The sequence below is a fragment of the Aphis gossypii genome, chromosome 2 (genome assembly GCF_020184175.1).
Source record: "Aphis gossypii isolate Hap1 chromosome 2, ASM2018417v2, whole genome shotgun sequence".
Lineage (NCBI taxonomy): Eukaryota > Metazoa > Arthropoda > Insecta > Hemiptera > Aphididae > Aphis > Aphis gossypii.
This window is the reverse complement of record NC_065531.1, coordinates 2,870,921-2,887,885: the sequence shown is the minus strand read 5'-3', so window position 1 is coordinate 2,887,885 and position 16,965 is coordinate 2,870,921. Positions and strand designations below refer to the sequence as shown.

General features: G+C 27.2%; 1 protein-coding gene and 1 long non-coding RNA gene across 2 annotated transcripts in view; one reads left to right on the top strand and one right to left on the bottom strand.

The window, feature by feature from the left end:
• The window catches only part of LOC114123731 (uncharacterized), a 140,339-nt gene that overhangs the window by 44,279 nt on the left and 79,095 nt on the right, over positions 1-16,965 (bottom strand). The window lies entirely within an intron of this gene.
• Positions 12,459-16,567, top strand: LOC114123732 (uncharacterized). Its single transcript, XR_003592380.2, has 4 exons — positions 12,459-12,581; positions 12,652-12,781; positions 15,996-16,148; positions 16,226-16,567. It is a non-coding gene; the product is annotated as an uncharacterized LOC114123732 (long non-coding RNA).

Below are 16,965 nucleotides of genomic sequence, written 5' to 3'. Positions count from 1 at the left end.
AAACGCGAGTATGTGGAAACCCGTGGGACACTACAATATACAATATTGTGCACTTGGAGGAATGTTGGATGAGGAAGATAGAAAAAACCTTCCTAGTGTGCACTTCCCGACCCCCGAGCAACGACGTGTGCTCCGAGTTTCGTAAAACAGCTGTGTAAGAAAAATCTACTAACTCTTTTTTTTTTGTATTTTTTTTACCCCATACTGCATCGCCGGAATAGACGATACAGTCTCGCCGATAAAACTAAATCAAAAAGATTATATCGACTTGGGAAAAATAAAAGTTTCATAAGGACCCTCGTGGGAACGTTATCCCGTTGTCCTGCGGTTGCAAAGGAACATTTCGGTGCCTTTCGCGTTATTATTCTTTGTCAGAGAAATCCTTTTACGTTTTATTGCCTTAACCACAGCAGGCTCTTACGCTACTTTTAAATGGATTGCAATCTTTTAAAATAAAACAATAAGTCATCGACAGTGAACCAATTAAAGGTGAGATTGCTAAATTATTACTCGTTTATGGTTTGTGGGGGTCAGCCGTTATTATACTAAAGACCCCGTGATTGCAATTGATAGTGACTTTGCCGTTGGATTGATGACTTAATACTATTTGAATTGTTATACTACTGTGTAAAGGCACATTTCGGTCCTGAGTTAAGACTCAATTTCTAAACGGTCAGCTGATGCACGGGGCCTGATTGAATTAATAATAGTTTACAACGCCAGATTAGTTGGCACAAAAGCCAGGGACTGAAAGTGGGTGCGTTTAAACTTTCGACTGAGAGAGTAGATAAAGGGGTTGACTAACACCGATATATCCCATTAAACTTACCACTTTCTATAGTCAGGTCTGCAATTAGCTAGTTAAAACTGATGATCCAGCTGCTTCAGTATTAACTCGGCCACATTAATTACCGGCCACGGCCTCCATGCGTCTGACAATGAACGGATATATTATCAAAGCTTAATGGTTTCTAAAATTAGAAAGGACAGACAAACTTTGTCAGGTAAGTTTCAAGTCGGACGTCAAAAGAGAACCTGCAGAACGAATGGTTTTGTATGGCCTCACTCAAACTCGTACGCTTATATAGTACCAAATCATCGACAACTGTTGCTATTAAGTCTCAGGTCTTATATATAACGTATTAATAAGACAGCTAAAGCTGATTTGAAACAATAGGTACTAGTGATAGTCTCAAATAAATAATTAAAACTAATGAATATTATAAACTAACCATCAAACATCTGACTAAAGTAATTTAATATATCAAATTTAGTGGCAATAGATTCAGAGCAATTTTAGTAATAAATTCGCTTTTTAATATATCAAATTGATGTTATCATAATGCCAAGGTATATACAAGGTTATTCTAAATTATTCATTCAATTTTAAATGTTTATATGATTTCATTTTTTAGGTTTAGAACAAAATGTTGTATTGTATTAAATAAAAGTAAAATATGTCCAATTTAATTAATTGTACTAATAAATATTCTACATGCCTTCCATTGGTCACAAGAACAATATCTAGTTGGAATATAATAACAATACTTATCAATCTCAATAGAGTGGCGATTGCGCTATGTTTCAGCTCCTCTTTGGTTGATGATAATAGTGGTGCATAATATACTATATCTTTAACATATTTCCATAACACAAAGTCGCATGGCGTAAGATTAGATGACCCAGGAAACCAGGTGCAAAGCATCGGATGATACATTTTGAATAACACTGTATTATTTAGGTTTTTTAAAATGTATATATATATATATATATGTATATACATAGAGCCTCTTAATAGTCTAAAACAATAATTGTTACCAATAACTTGAGTAAAATGAGCTAGTAAAGACTGAAAATACTAATATATGAGTATTATGACACCATTATAACAAAATGTTAATTATTTTCTTGTTTTATAATATTATCTCTATACATTTTTTAATGAAAAAAACATTTTGAAAAGTATGTTATCGATAGCTGTTATATTGATTTTGTTATATTATTCCTGGAAATAAAACCTGTACGTTATAGCAATATCTTTAATATTATTAATACTAATTAAACTACTTATATTATATTATAATATATTTACTATAATTTATATTATATTAAATAATTTTCAAAATAATTTGATTAACTTCTCCTTAAAATAACATTTTAATGCATCGTTTAAGTGTATTTTAGTAGATGATAGACACTTGGTCATAAGCAATGTTAATTTAATTTTAATTTTGAAGGTTTTGTGCCTTTAGATTATTATGATTTAATGATTTATATAGTTTAGCGAAATTAATTTGTTGGTTAAATTTGAATTAAATAATAATGAATAATAAAATATTATTTAATAGGTATATTAAAATTTGACATTTAAATATACCCGAGTACTTTTTGAAATATGCCAAAATACTTTAATTTAAACGTTTATTTTAAAACTTATATTAAACATTACTATTTAATAGTTTAGGTTGCATGATATTATTTCGAAAATACTTAAATTTAAATTAAAGTTTTTTTTTTTTTATGTCAAATAGTTTTAACTGAGGTGTTATGCTTAATGGAACAGTACAGTTATACTTTAATAGAAAAAAAAAATAGTTACAATTAGTACATCAAACATTATTGTACATTTGCATTATTTTTTTTCAACGCTGCTGGTGCATTTTAGTTTTCTTTAGAAAACTTATTTAATAAATACCACATAAATAAGATTACTTTTTGTAAAACTCGCCATTTAATTTTATTTCTTTGGAATTTTATAAAATACAATTATTTTTTTGCTGAAGTGAAAATTAAATAAACTTAAGTTATTTTTAATAATATAAAAATATGTTTACTCTCATCACAAAGGTAGTTAAAATATATGTATTAAAAATTAATACAAAATAAAATTATTACATACTTTAGTTCATTATTTTAATATTTTATAAAACATTCTGAGAACTTTTGATATGACCATCAGAATTGAGTATACAATTAAAAATATCAGTTTAAAACTAAATGTACTGTACAACATTTTCTGTTCATATTCTTTATTATTAACTTAAGTGAATTATTATTATTTTATTATTTTTTAATTGAAATTTGAAAGTTAACTTTATACATGTTGCATTTTTATAGAATATACATTATTATCATACAATGAGTGAAAATAATACGTTTAAATATATAGATATACATTTATAATATAGGTTTTTTTCATTTAAAGCAAATTGAGTAAATATATTATTATTTTGAAATGTACTCGTGTATTAAAGTTTAAATGCATTTAAATAATATATGATTATAACTTCACAATGTTACTTAGTGTTTAGGTATAAAACCATTAAACTAAAAAACAAACTTTATTCTAGTTTACAAAGGTTTTTATTTCTTCCCTTACAGAGGGTATGATAACCTTTGTCGTATAGTTATAATTAAAAAAAAATATTTATTTAATTATTAATCAGCTTACTATAACATCTAGTTTGTGAGCACGATCACTTCAATAATTCGAGGTCGGAGCTGATAAAAAAACGTGATTTTAGAGGAAATGTCTGACTTATTATTTAATATTAAAAAGACGATATCATAATAGTTATAAAAAAAATTTAATCGAATAATGCAAAACGCACTAAAGAAATACATTTGTAAATAATGGATATATATAATAGTTGAATTAGACTTCCATTTTTTAGTTAAAAATAGAATTTCTGCTACTTGAACAAATTATATTTAAGCACGAAATACTTTTATCTTCTCACTCAATTTATCATTATCATTTTTACAATGGAACTATAAATAATTATTGTTTGGTTAAAATAAATTTTATTTTATTTGTATTTTATTATTACAGTAAAACAATAATTGAAAGTGAAATAAAAATTAATAATTACGTTTTTAAATTCCTTGTATAATATACTCATATAATTAAAATTCCAATAGTAATTTACCTAGTTACAGTATTGTGAAGTCTAAAAATATTTTTATCAGATGGGTGTTTGGATATAAATTTTAATTCAGTAGTTACTGGTGTATAAAGAGGGTTAATGAAAATTATAGTAGAATTCTAAAGTGGTATAACAGAAATTATTTTAACCTTAAACTGGTCGGCTAAAAAGATAGACCTTTTAGTAAGTGCGCTATCAATATTCAACCATGGCAGGGATCACCGGATTTGCATACTATCTTTTTCGAGTACAAGGATAAGCATTATTGGATACAAATTCGTTCATGGCCCACATCGTTCATGGTAAAATGTAAATTTCTGACAAAGTTAATATAAAAATTCTAGAACTTTTATTGTGTGAAATGGGATAAGTGTTTTACATCAATTATTTATCTTGAAGTAGCATAACTTCTATCGTTCAGTAAATCGTGGGTTTATGTAAAAAAAAAATATATAAATGTATATTTATAAATTATATCGAAGAGTGAACATTTCAAAAGTAAAAAATAAAATAATTCCACAGCATAAACGTTCTAAAAGTTTCTATTTGAAAAACTCTGTTAACCAGTAGACGTTGCAATTAAAATTAGATACCTACTTAATATTATCTATTATAATAATACCTAACTATTAAATATTATGTTCTACTGTGGTAAACTATTGATTCATTATCACAGTATTTTGTCATACTGTTAACAGTATAAACAAATTTGTTTGGCATTGTGAATGACACGGTGAAACGATTAAAACATCCAATACAGTCGTTACATTTTATGGTAATAGATCTATGTGATTAAAAGAAAAAAAAATCTTTAGAAATATTCCGTTTCTTTTGGACTTTTTTGTTTTTTATTTGTTCTCATCGCCTGTACCAAACTAGTTGTTCTCTGTGCAAAAACATGACGGTGGTTTTTCACCAGTCAGCCAGGATGAAATCTACCCTTATAAACACATACACTTACACACACAGTACATTTTGTTGGCTTCCGTCGTCGTAGGTGTACGACCGAACACACAGCCGAAATAATAAACGACGTCCGGCGACGTGTCGAGTATGAAAAGCGGTCAACCGCCGCCACCACCACCGTGTACCGGCGAGTGTAATCTGTGTGCAACCCTGAATTGATCGAGCGAGGTAAAACGTGCTATAGTTTTTATAACCCTTTAGTTTTGCAATTATTTTTTTTTTTTGCTCACGAGTCTTTGTCAATCGTTGCCCGGTAATCATCATTATAATTATTATTGTTATAATAGCGATGAATTCGAGCGTGTTTCGGGCCACGATAAATTCATTTTGGAATTTGGATAATCGCGAATATAACATAAGCGCACACAAAAATTCATAATTACATCTTGGAAATATGTCAACAGTGTCAACTCGTTTCTGTTTAATATAAAAATCTATAAAACAAGAAACTATGATAATAATATAATTTTATTGCTCATAGATGAAAAATCAGAGTACAAAATCAAATCTTTACATGGTCTTTGTTTTCACGTTTTAACCACAAAAATGCGTTTACTGAAAATCATTTTAAATTGCTTGTATTTTTCGTTTTATATTTTATAAGTAGAATATGTTTTTGCAGAGTCAATTCCATTTCTTTATTTTCTATGTAAATATAATCTATAAAACTCGATGATTGAGCTTTAGAAACAATATTTTTTGTTTTTAAATTTTAATGTGTTATATTGTTAAATTAAATTAACTCCTCAGTCCTCGTGTATCTCCGATAATTTACTAAAAGTAGGTTTGGGATTATCAGGTTTGCTAATATTTCGATAATCCTTTTCAAATAATTTATATGTAATTTTTTTATACAGGAAGAAATTAATATTAAGTTTACATAATATCTTAAAAATTAGTATTGGTGTATGGTATTCTTCAGTGATCGGTTAATTTTCATCCTTTTGAATTTATAGAAATTAAAATTTGAATAATAAAAAAAACTATTTTATAATGTAGTATTACATTTATAATTAGAATTACATTGTGTCGTTAAAATTTTTTCGTTTCATAATAGAACATCAAAGGCTGTTATTTATTGAAACTGTTATTTGATGAGTTGTTTTTTCAAACAAATCAAAACTTTATTTTGTTATTGTTTTTTTTTCTACTGGTGTTTCTTTAAATATTGCTTCTTAATTATTAAAAGTTTCCATCATTTAAATGTACTGTTTATTATTATTATTATTATTATTTATCTCATGTTTTTAATAACTTTGAAACTTTATCGAGATTTGTTACAAACAATAAAAACTCTCATTTTAATTTTTACATTAACGTTTGGTTAACCAACGTCTTTCATTTGTCATCTATAATAATTTTATGACAATTTATTGGTATCTAATTTATTCTTACTTCGTAGATTTAAATCTGTTTAGTTTTCAAATGCAAATGATTTCTTTGGTATTATTATTATTATGTTTTATTATAACTCCCAAATTAAGGTTTCATCTTATTGCTATATATTCTATTTTCTGTGAAACATTAATAATATCAAATACCAAGACAGTATACGAAATATTTGAATTATTTCCGTTGATATCTAAATAGCAATAGGTAGAATTTTGGACAACAGCCAATAACTAAAACCATTTGATTTATTGTAGTCTACATATTAATCGCAAAATAAAACTGTTTTCCTGCATATGACGAATAAGGAAATAATGTTGCCCTGTTAGTATTGTTAGTATTTGAATTATCAGAAAATTGATCATTTCCCCGAAAAGCTTGATTAAGTATTGTAAAGCAAAGAATTTTAAATCGTTTAAACGTCAACGTAATAGCAAATCGATTTCAAATGAGAATAGAATCGTTTATAATGGGTAATAAAAATAACCTAAATTATTTTTTTTCTTCTATAGTTAAACATTTATTGCACACCCACTATTTTATAATTACTTTCTGACCCTTGATTTATAGATAAATGATGGGGAAGGGAAAAGAGCCACAAATCATTTAGAAAATTATCGCGTGCGTCACGGGAATATATTAAAGTCATGTCAACCCGTTGTTCCGTCGACATTATATTGGCACTTTTTTGACACGCACAAAAAACGAAAAATATAGGGAGAAATTTGGTTTCAAATACAAAAGCAACTGCAGATAATATTACCCAAAATGTAATCGGCAATTTGATAGGTTACTATGTGCTTGCTTAGTTAATATTTTGTTATGTTTTGTTGAAATGAAAATGTGCGTATATTATGGTATTGAGTTCAGGATGTTCAATTATTTCTGAATTACTCTGTGAAATGATTTCAACTCCATTTTCATTGAAATGCCATGAGAGTTAATTTCCGCAAGAAAACTATTAGTAAATGTTATAAAATAACAACGACCTTGTGTGAATAGTGAATAAAAAAAACAATTAATAAAATGTAACTCACGGTTGTACATGAAGTAAAATGTTTATTTTCTTTGAACATTGCCAATTGCCGCTAAACATATGACACATTTAACGGTAATATGGCATATTATTTAGATACAAATAGTTAGCTTAAAATAAACAAGAAACCTACCATATAATATGTTTATTGTTGAAACTGTACACTCAATATTCAGTTAATTGCTTTATAGTTCATACCACAAAATTAGTGTTTACTTATTAGTTTGAAAAAATGCTTATTAGGTAATTTATGTGAAAATTAATATAAGTGCCAAGAATTGTTTTTTTTTTTTCAAAAAAAACCTTATCATTAGAAACGAGAAAATGTTACTCTTAAATTATAAATAATATGTTTATAACTATATAATACTAAGTGTATCGTTTTAAAAATAGAATATTCTTTATATCGTTACGCGCTTGTGGTTAACGCAAAAAAATAATAACCATTAATGACCTAACGGGTAATTAATTACATTTTATTATTATTAAATTGTCAGTGGCAAATTTATTTTGTCGTGGCAAAATTCCGATGTACGTTTAATAAATACTACGCGTTTAAAGTGAACCAGTGCATAATAATGATTAATTTATTGCAATTTATACAGGACATGTAACTATTCAAATATATGTATAGTAAAATCTAAGCGATTAATGTTTCGAATTACTGATGGTATACCATACAATAATAATATGATACGTATTGATAACATTGATACGGATGATAATGTACGTCCATTTTCGATGACACGATATTATGAAAGGTTTTGTGAGAAATATGACAGAAATCCAAAATCTATGGTTTTATGATATATTAATATATTTTCGTTTGTGTGTGTACATAATAATATGTTTGGTAAAATGATGTTTGCTGATTTTGAATGTACAATTCTCAAAATTTAAACAATTAATACATAATTTATGTAACATTCTAATTAAAAAATAAACCTATAAACATGCCAATTTATGAAAAATACACTTATGGACATTTCGTGAATTCGAATTAAATCTAATTAAATTATTTAGGTAGTATATTGTAGGAAAAGTAAAATACGTCTCATTATTAAATTAATATTAAATAAATATTGTGATTTTATTTATTTGTTGGTATTTATTGTTTGTTTTACTAGTGTAAATCTATGAAAATGGATGAAAATAAAAAAATTAAATAAATCTGTCTGGATAAAAATTACAGTTTTTCAGTGCTGTTTTTCAAGCGTGGTGAGTAGATGCAATACCCTCTATCATTATATTATATTATTTTTAATTTTACATTTTTTGTTTTTAAAGCATCGAAAATATCGTATAACAATATCGCTAGTTGTAAAATAGTAATACATGCGTCCATTTGCAGCATTGAACAAGTAAATTGCTTTATGGATGTGACACCGACACACCTAGTTTTTATACACCACTAAACTTTCGTGGTTCAAAGGTAAACCATACGACCCCGTCACTGCAAAATTACGGTAGACAGGTATTTTCCGTACGGTATCACGAGCTGGTTTAATTAATACCGTTGCATTAACTTTTGCAGGGGTTATCAGGTAAATATTGTTGTTGTCCCTCGACACTATAAACACATTAACAGTTTGTGCGCTCTTTGGTTTACCGATGTTTTGTAATAACCTGAATGGATTCTACCTTTAAATTCTTCGTGAATTAAATTGGCCAAAAAAATCCTGTAAGTGCTAAAAAAAAGCCGAATTAAGAATCGCTGATCCTTAAACTCACTTAGGTTAAGTTATTGTTACGAATAATACATTATTACTAATTACTGATAGTGACGATTGTTTTTTCAAGTTCTACATTAGTTTGTACAAATGCTGTAAATAAGCAACACGTTTTTGTTTCAATAGCATGTATTAAGCATTTTAATAAATTGTAATTATTGTTATGATAATGGAATGGTGCAATAATAATTATTATTTTATTTTACACTAAGTATATTATAATGGTTTTTTACTTTACCTTTTTATGCTTTAAAAATATTATATAACATTAATATATATGTATAGATTAGAAATGTATATAGATTTTTGTAATTTAAGGTTTCCTGAGCATACAATTTTTCGTTATTTCCTGAGGAAATCATAAAATATCAAGACGATTATTATACATATAAAACTATGACATTTTATGACTTTTGGTTAGAACTTTTGTGCATTCCAAAACTGTTAGTATAATATTTATTTTAATTTAATTTTTAATAATTTGTATTAATTATATTATTGTTTTTACAATAATTTCAAAAAGTTTTTTTATACAGGTGTAAAAATTAAAAACTTTTATTTGAAAAATTAAAATAAAATAATATTAATTTTGATTTTTTTTTTCAATATCCTAAAAACGATATTTTCATATTTTCAAATAAAAGGAAAATTAATTAAGTTATAATAAGAATTTCAGAAATATTAATACGCTTAATTTTATGATGAATCAATTATAAAAAAAATCACTTAAGATATAGCCAATATATAACTTAAAATTGTAAATTTAATTAAAAATAATGTTATCTACCTAGTACCTACCTTATAAATAATTCTTACCAATATTACATTATCTTGTTCTAATTATGTTGTAAATATAATTTAAAAATAAAATATTATTTTATGATTTTAAATTCTGAGTAAGTGAGTAAGGAATCAACGATAAAAGAATAACAGAAGTTAGGTCATATGTATATATGTGAAAATATCGTCTTCACCTAAAATCATATTTCTGTATAATTGTTTATTATTAAATTCAAATGTATCAAGTTAATAAATATAAATAATAAAATTGATTATTTATATTTTTAATTTATAATATCATTTTAATACCATTTAACTTGGTTAATGCTTTATATTAATCGAAGTAATAAATAAAATAATTAAATTAGGAATTCAACTAATAGTTTTTTCATAAAACAAAGAATTGTAATATGTTAAAACACATTGTGTTTATTGTGTATATGTTTCAATATGTTTTCAATTTTGGTTTTAAATGCACTTTATGCTAAGTAATACAATTATTTATAGTAAATTATTTAGTAGAATTATATATTCAAAAATAAACAACTTGTTAATATAAAATGTATAAATAACAATAAGGTGAACCTAACCTTATACTATTCTAATTATATAAGGAGGAATAGTCATGAATCTACTGTAGGTGGGACTTACAAAAAAATGATGTTTGAATATTGAATAATGATTATAACGAGTTAATAATTGTATATGTTTATTATTATTATTATTAATTAACAAATCAATTACGTGTTGTAAGGCACGACGTTCCATGTAGCTTAAATTACCGGATAGCCGCCCATCGGAAAACAAGCCACTGGAAAAGAGGCTTAATACTAGTGCCAGACAGCAACTGGTGTGTTTTGTGTACCCTTTCATGAGCTCATGACATGGCCCATGTCCCTATTTTACCACTGTATAGTGTATTATTATTATTTTTTTTTTTATGTGACTTTAAGTACAATTTGGCAAATATGAATATTGAGCACATTGGCATGATAGTAAATGCACACATAGTATTATATCAATATTATTATTAAGTTAGTGTTCAAATATATGTATTTTTAAGAATAACGATTTATATTTCTGAACGTTAACATTGTCTTGTGTAAAATTAAACAGTCTATACTTGTGCGATATAAAAAAAATATATTACATAACAATTTATTGGCGTAGATATTTTATATCTAAAATAGGTAAATGAGTAGGTGCATTTAACTAAACCGCAAAGAGCATGACTTTCAAGTGATGAAAATTATGTTGTATTAACTCAAAGAAATTTATAGCAAACATATAATAAATACTGTCACGCTTATTTAACACAATATTCGTTAACACGTACCTAGACCATATTATACTCGTACTTCAGTTTTATTTTTTGTTTGGGAACTATACGAAATCATCTAAAGCACAGTAGTTAATATTCATAAACATTTTATATTGCGGATGGTAGACATTTAAAAACTTGAAACAACCGTAAAATATGGAAAACTCGTTTTTGAAATAATACTTTTGTAAGAGAGAAAAATACAGTAGTATAGGCAAGAGAAATAAACTACTCTCGTCCACGAATACAATATTATATTATATATTATAACTATGAACACTAGAATACACGTGTTAGTGACTACAGTGAGTACACCGAGTGCATGCACAAGCACTAAAAAAGTTTGCTTGGATACAGAATACCGTACAACCAACCCACCGACCGACGGTGTCGAAGCCCACACATACGTGCACGTATGGTATTCTTCACTTGAAGTATAAACGCGTGACGGGTTTAACGCCGAGTTTGTCGTACACGACAGACAACATATATTATATATATATATATATACGTATATATCCCATACTTCCCTAAATATATAATACGTAGGGGATGGAAACGTGTTTATTAGCTGGAGGCCAAATCCCAACCCCCCTCCCATGCCACCGCCGATACTTCCCCTACTCAGTGGACGTCTTGTTCGTTCGTTGCTCGTTAGTCGTCGGTGTGTGCGCACACGGAGATGACGTAGAAGCAACGAACACGGAGATGGATGCCGGGAGAAAGAGCCGCTGGCTTTTATACGATCTTTGAGAGGTTCGCGACCGGAATAACAATAAACCGCCGAACGACGACGACGACGATGATGACAACGACGACTACGACGACGCCGACGACTATGACGACGGTGACTACGACTACGAAACAGACCAACGAACGTTCAGAGGGATTTCGGAGAGTGCGGTGGTAGTTCTCGCGTGTATGTGTTCGCATAATATACATATATAAGCGAATGAATCCGATGGGACCCATAGAGTGAAGAGTAGTGGTGGTGGTATGTGTGTGTGTTGGGTAGGGGAGAGAATATCTCTGCGATCGTATCTTCCTGCGGGACCGATGTGTCGGTGTGCGGAAAATTTTATTACATCTCCACGATTGCCCACGCGGGTGCGCGAGGTTGTTTCTTTTCAACTATACACACATCCACTGCTGTAATATATACCGAACGCTATAAGACGCTCTATATACATATATGATGGTACCTCAGAAATAATAAGCGCACTGGGAATGGGAAATCGTGATAAGAATTTTCAGCTGTCGCCGCCCGGACGATTGTTGGCCATTTGCTTTCATACGGCGCGGCGGCTGTGGGGGCGCGGCACCGAGGAAATATACCGTATAATGTTATACATACAAGATGCACAATTGCGGGTGAAAAAAACTTAACGCGATGTATTCAGTCCGAAACGGTTTTCGCCGGCCGTCCGTGTTCTGTATGTGTACTACACACACACACACATGTATAAAGATTATACTAGAATGCCATTATTATTATTATTGTAGAGACGCACGCTCGTGATAATACTAAGCTAACAATGCTGTGCGCGAGCAGGTCTTAAAAATCAAATGGAGAAGAAGACAATCTTATGACGTGCGTGTGCGACGGTTACGACGGTCAACAACTTGACGACGGGTGATTATAATCTTATTATTACTGCGCTATTGTCATACTTTTTTTTTGGAGTTGTATAAAACGAATACTTATTTGCATGAACCACGAATTATACTAGTGTATATAGTACCACTGTGAAACGGTTTTTTGTTCACAATTTTCATGAAAATTATGTAAGTATTTTGATAAATTTCGATCAATACCCACAAATCCTGTTTAAGCACATTCATTTAGATATTGTTACTTTCAACCTTAATATATGTATTTTCTGAATATGCTAAAGCAATCAATTTCTATCAAATTCACCACTGCATTTTATTAAACCAAAATATCTGAATTATAATCATAATGAAAATAGTGCTAAGTACTTATTACTAACCTTAGGTTTCAAATATATAAAAATGTTTAATTTTATTAAACTATGAGTTACAAACTGTTTGTTAAAAACTATTATTTTTAAAACTTTAAAAATTAAAAAACAAAGGAACACATTATAACATTATTTCAGAATAATTAAAAATTTAACAGACCAGGAATTGTTGTTTTTATGTTAAAAAGCACTGTAAACTGTACTAAAGTTTGAAATAAATTAAAGGATGCATGTGGAAATTAATAAAAGGAATTTTTGTGAATTCCTTTTAATATTATGCAAATGTTTTGAGCATCGTATCGTTAGTCATGTTTAGTTTTCAATTTTAAAAGAAACATTGAAGATAGGTATTAGAAGTACGATTATCTTTTTTTTTCTTTTCTTTTTTTCTATTAAAAAAAAAAAAAAAAAAAAACTGTATTTTAGTAGATTAAAGTATTGAAACTTGGAGGTAGGTAATTGAAAAGTTTCGCGTGTAGTGTTTCATCGATTGTAAATCTAATACTAATAGTTGTTTTTTCTAGGTAAGAAAAAATTTAATTAAATTCTAAATTTGATTCGAGCTATGATATAATAGGTATATGATTACATTTTTGTGAAAATCTAATATTATAATAATAATTAATTCTTATAATGTAAAATATATTATTTTAAATTAAATAAACATAATATAGTTGATAAATTATAATATTGTTAATTTTCAAAATTAAAATAAATATATTTCATTGTTCTTCATATGAAGGCAAGGAATATTATGTTTTGAGTTATTATTGTGATATTCTTTTGATTTATAATATAGTTTGAATTACATAAACCTCAAATTAATAAATAAATCATATAATTACCATTAAATAATTAAAAAATGTAATTTTATATATACTTTTACCAAAAATATAAATTTATTTGCATTTAAATTTATTTAATATATATATTTGTAATTCTAAGCACACATTCCTTATTTTAGATTATGAATGGTATGATATAATTAATTGGACTAACAATGATGTGCGTTTTTCTCTTTAATACCTCTGAGTTCACCCATAGTCACCTCAAATCATCAACATTGAAATAGGTTTCTGGTATCAAATAAGAAATATTTGTTTTTACAATTTTTTTTTCGTTTTAGATATATTAGGTGTTAAAAGTTTTCAAAAAAACCATTTTAATTTGTTGTAATTCAAAAATTATACAGCATCAATGAGGGAAATTTTCATAATATCATGCGTGATGAACTGGACTAGGTATAGTTTATAATATAAAATAAATTTTTAACATAAATATGTAATATTTAATATATTACCAATATTAGTCACTAATTTAATTTATCAAAATAATTTAAAAATATTTTGGCTCTTTTTTATTCTATTATTAGACTTTTGTAATATTTTATCATTTTTAAATTCGTGTAGGATTCTTATGAGGAAATAAATTATATTTAAATTAATACTATGTTTCCAATAAGTTATTCTTAAAGCAATTGGAAAACATCAAAAAGCCTAATTTTTTAAAAGCATTTCAAGTTTCAACTTTGAAGAAATTCATTAAAATATTTTTTTTCAACTACTGTAGTAGGTAATCATTGAATTAAAATTTAATATTACAGTGAATTAATCAATGATGAAGTAAATTCGCATACTATACAGTAGATTGACGTACAGAGTTTAATTTAAGTCTTTTTCATGGTTTATTATATTTCAATTATTTCAGTATTTTTATTTATGCTAAGTTATTTATTTCTTATAAAATTTTATTTAATAATATAATCATAATATTACGCTTAAAAAAATAAAAAAAAATAATTTAAAATTTAACAAACCTTTTTAAGCAACTATATTTTTTTCTTTTATTTGTTTATTGTTCTCATACATTGTATTCAAATGAATATGATTATAAGTATTATATATTTATTTAGTTTTTTTATTTATATATTAAGTACGTTAATAATAAAATTTATGACCATTGATAATACAAATAAAATTAAAAAAATTATCTTAAAATTCTAAAAATGTCATTTTGTAAACATTTTTGTCGAGAAATAAATTCACAATTTATTTATAAATGGATTATATAGTAAATACTATACATATTATTGATATTACCATCATTAGGAAATATGTCCTGAATGTAAATAATGAATCACTCCAATGTATAATTTAAAATTGAAGCTATCGTTATTTTCAAAGTAAACAAATACTGTTATAGAATGTTTCTACTTCGTTAGCAACAAAAGCTACAGAAAAACAAATAGGACCTAATTTTTAACTGAATCCTCTTAGATTTAATCACGTTACATTTTAAACACCTCTGAATAATATTTGATATTTTTATTCCTTGAAAATTTTAAATTTTAAAAACTGTATTGTTGTTTCAATGGCTTCTCGTGAACATTAAGTAAAAAATGAATATCGAAAAAGTTTTAACTAAATAAAATAAAATAATATATTCAATCTTTGTCATCATTTTTATTCAGTCTTCGGCCAATAATAATTCATAAAGCTCGTATATCAATATGCTCACATAAGAACCGTTATATTTGATTATTTCGTTTTTAATTATCGTTTTTTGTTTTCTGTATTAATTTTTGTAATGTGCATAATATTTATTATTTAAAAAACCAAAAATATTTTAACTTATAACATATTGAATATTTTGTTAAAAAATATTTATTTTTTTAACTGTCGTCACTAATTATTTTATTAAACATGTTTATTATTTTTAGCATTGCCAAAAATATTTTATATTTTTTTTTATCTTTAGGACTGTATAGTTTAAATGTTTTTTTGCAGTGCACACAGAATGAATAAAATGTAGTTTAAAAATAATGTAACTTTTCTGTTGATTTTGTGTCTTGTCACTTTCTTCTAGGCACATTCGGAAATGAAGTTTCCGGTCCTAGACACACGGTGCGATACTACCAAATAAATCCGGTTCAGCTTAAAAGCTCCCTCCTGCAGTCAGTCACCACAGTGATAGGGGAATGCGGCAGGAAGCTACTTCCGGTATGCGCCGGCTCGTTACGTATGTAAATATACATAGTAGTATAGAGAACCGCTGTGAATAACGTGTAACATTAATAATAATAATTATTATTATAGCAGAACACACATACACACGTACACACATACATACGATCACGCATACACACATACCACAAACGCAAACTAAATACGCATTAAATGTTACAATACAAGGGCCATTGAAAGTGATGCTAATGGAAAGTCAAACTGTATCGATTTTAGACGGACACGACAATAGAACGCAATCATCCGCTATAATTGTGTCCGCATTATTTTTCCCCTTTCCAAGCGTGAACGGTTTTTTTTCACCCCTGGATGTCATTATGAAATGGGATAATATTGGACATTCGACGACAGAACGAACGTTGAGGAGGTAAAAAAAAAAACTAACCGTTTTTTTCCAATTATCTGACCTTTTTTCGCCTGCGTGGCGGAAAAATCAAAACTAACATTGATTACGAACACGAATTTTATTCGGTATAATTAAATGTATGTTATGTTAAAAAAAAAAAATAACATCGTTATTTCAGAAAATAAGTGTTACACTCGAAATATGAATAATACGTTTAATTTATTTACGGTGCGTAGTAAAAACGATGTTATTTAAACGGTATTATAATTATATTGTATATTTTTTCACATTATTGTATATAATATTAATTGCGATACTCACAATAAAACCACATATTAAGCTTTATTTCTTGCATGAAAATTCATAAAAAAAAATATTATTCTTTAAATAAAAATAAAATGCAATGTGAAACTTTTCTTGTAAAAATTTTTAAAACTAACTTTATAGTGACTTATCACTAAATTTA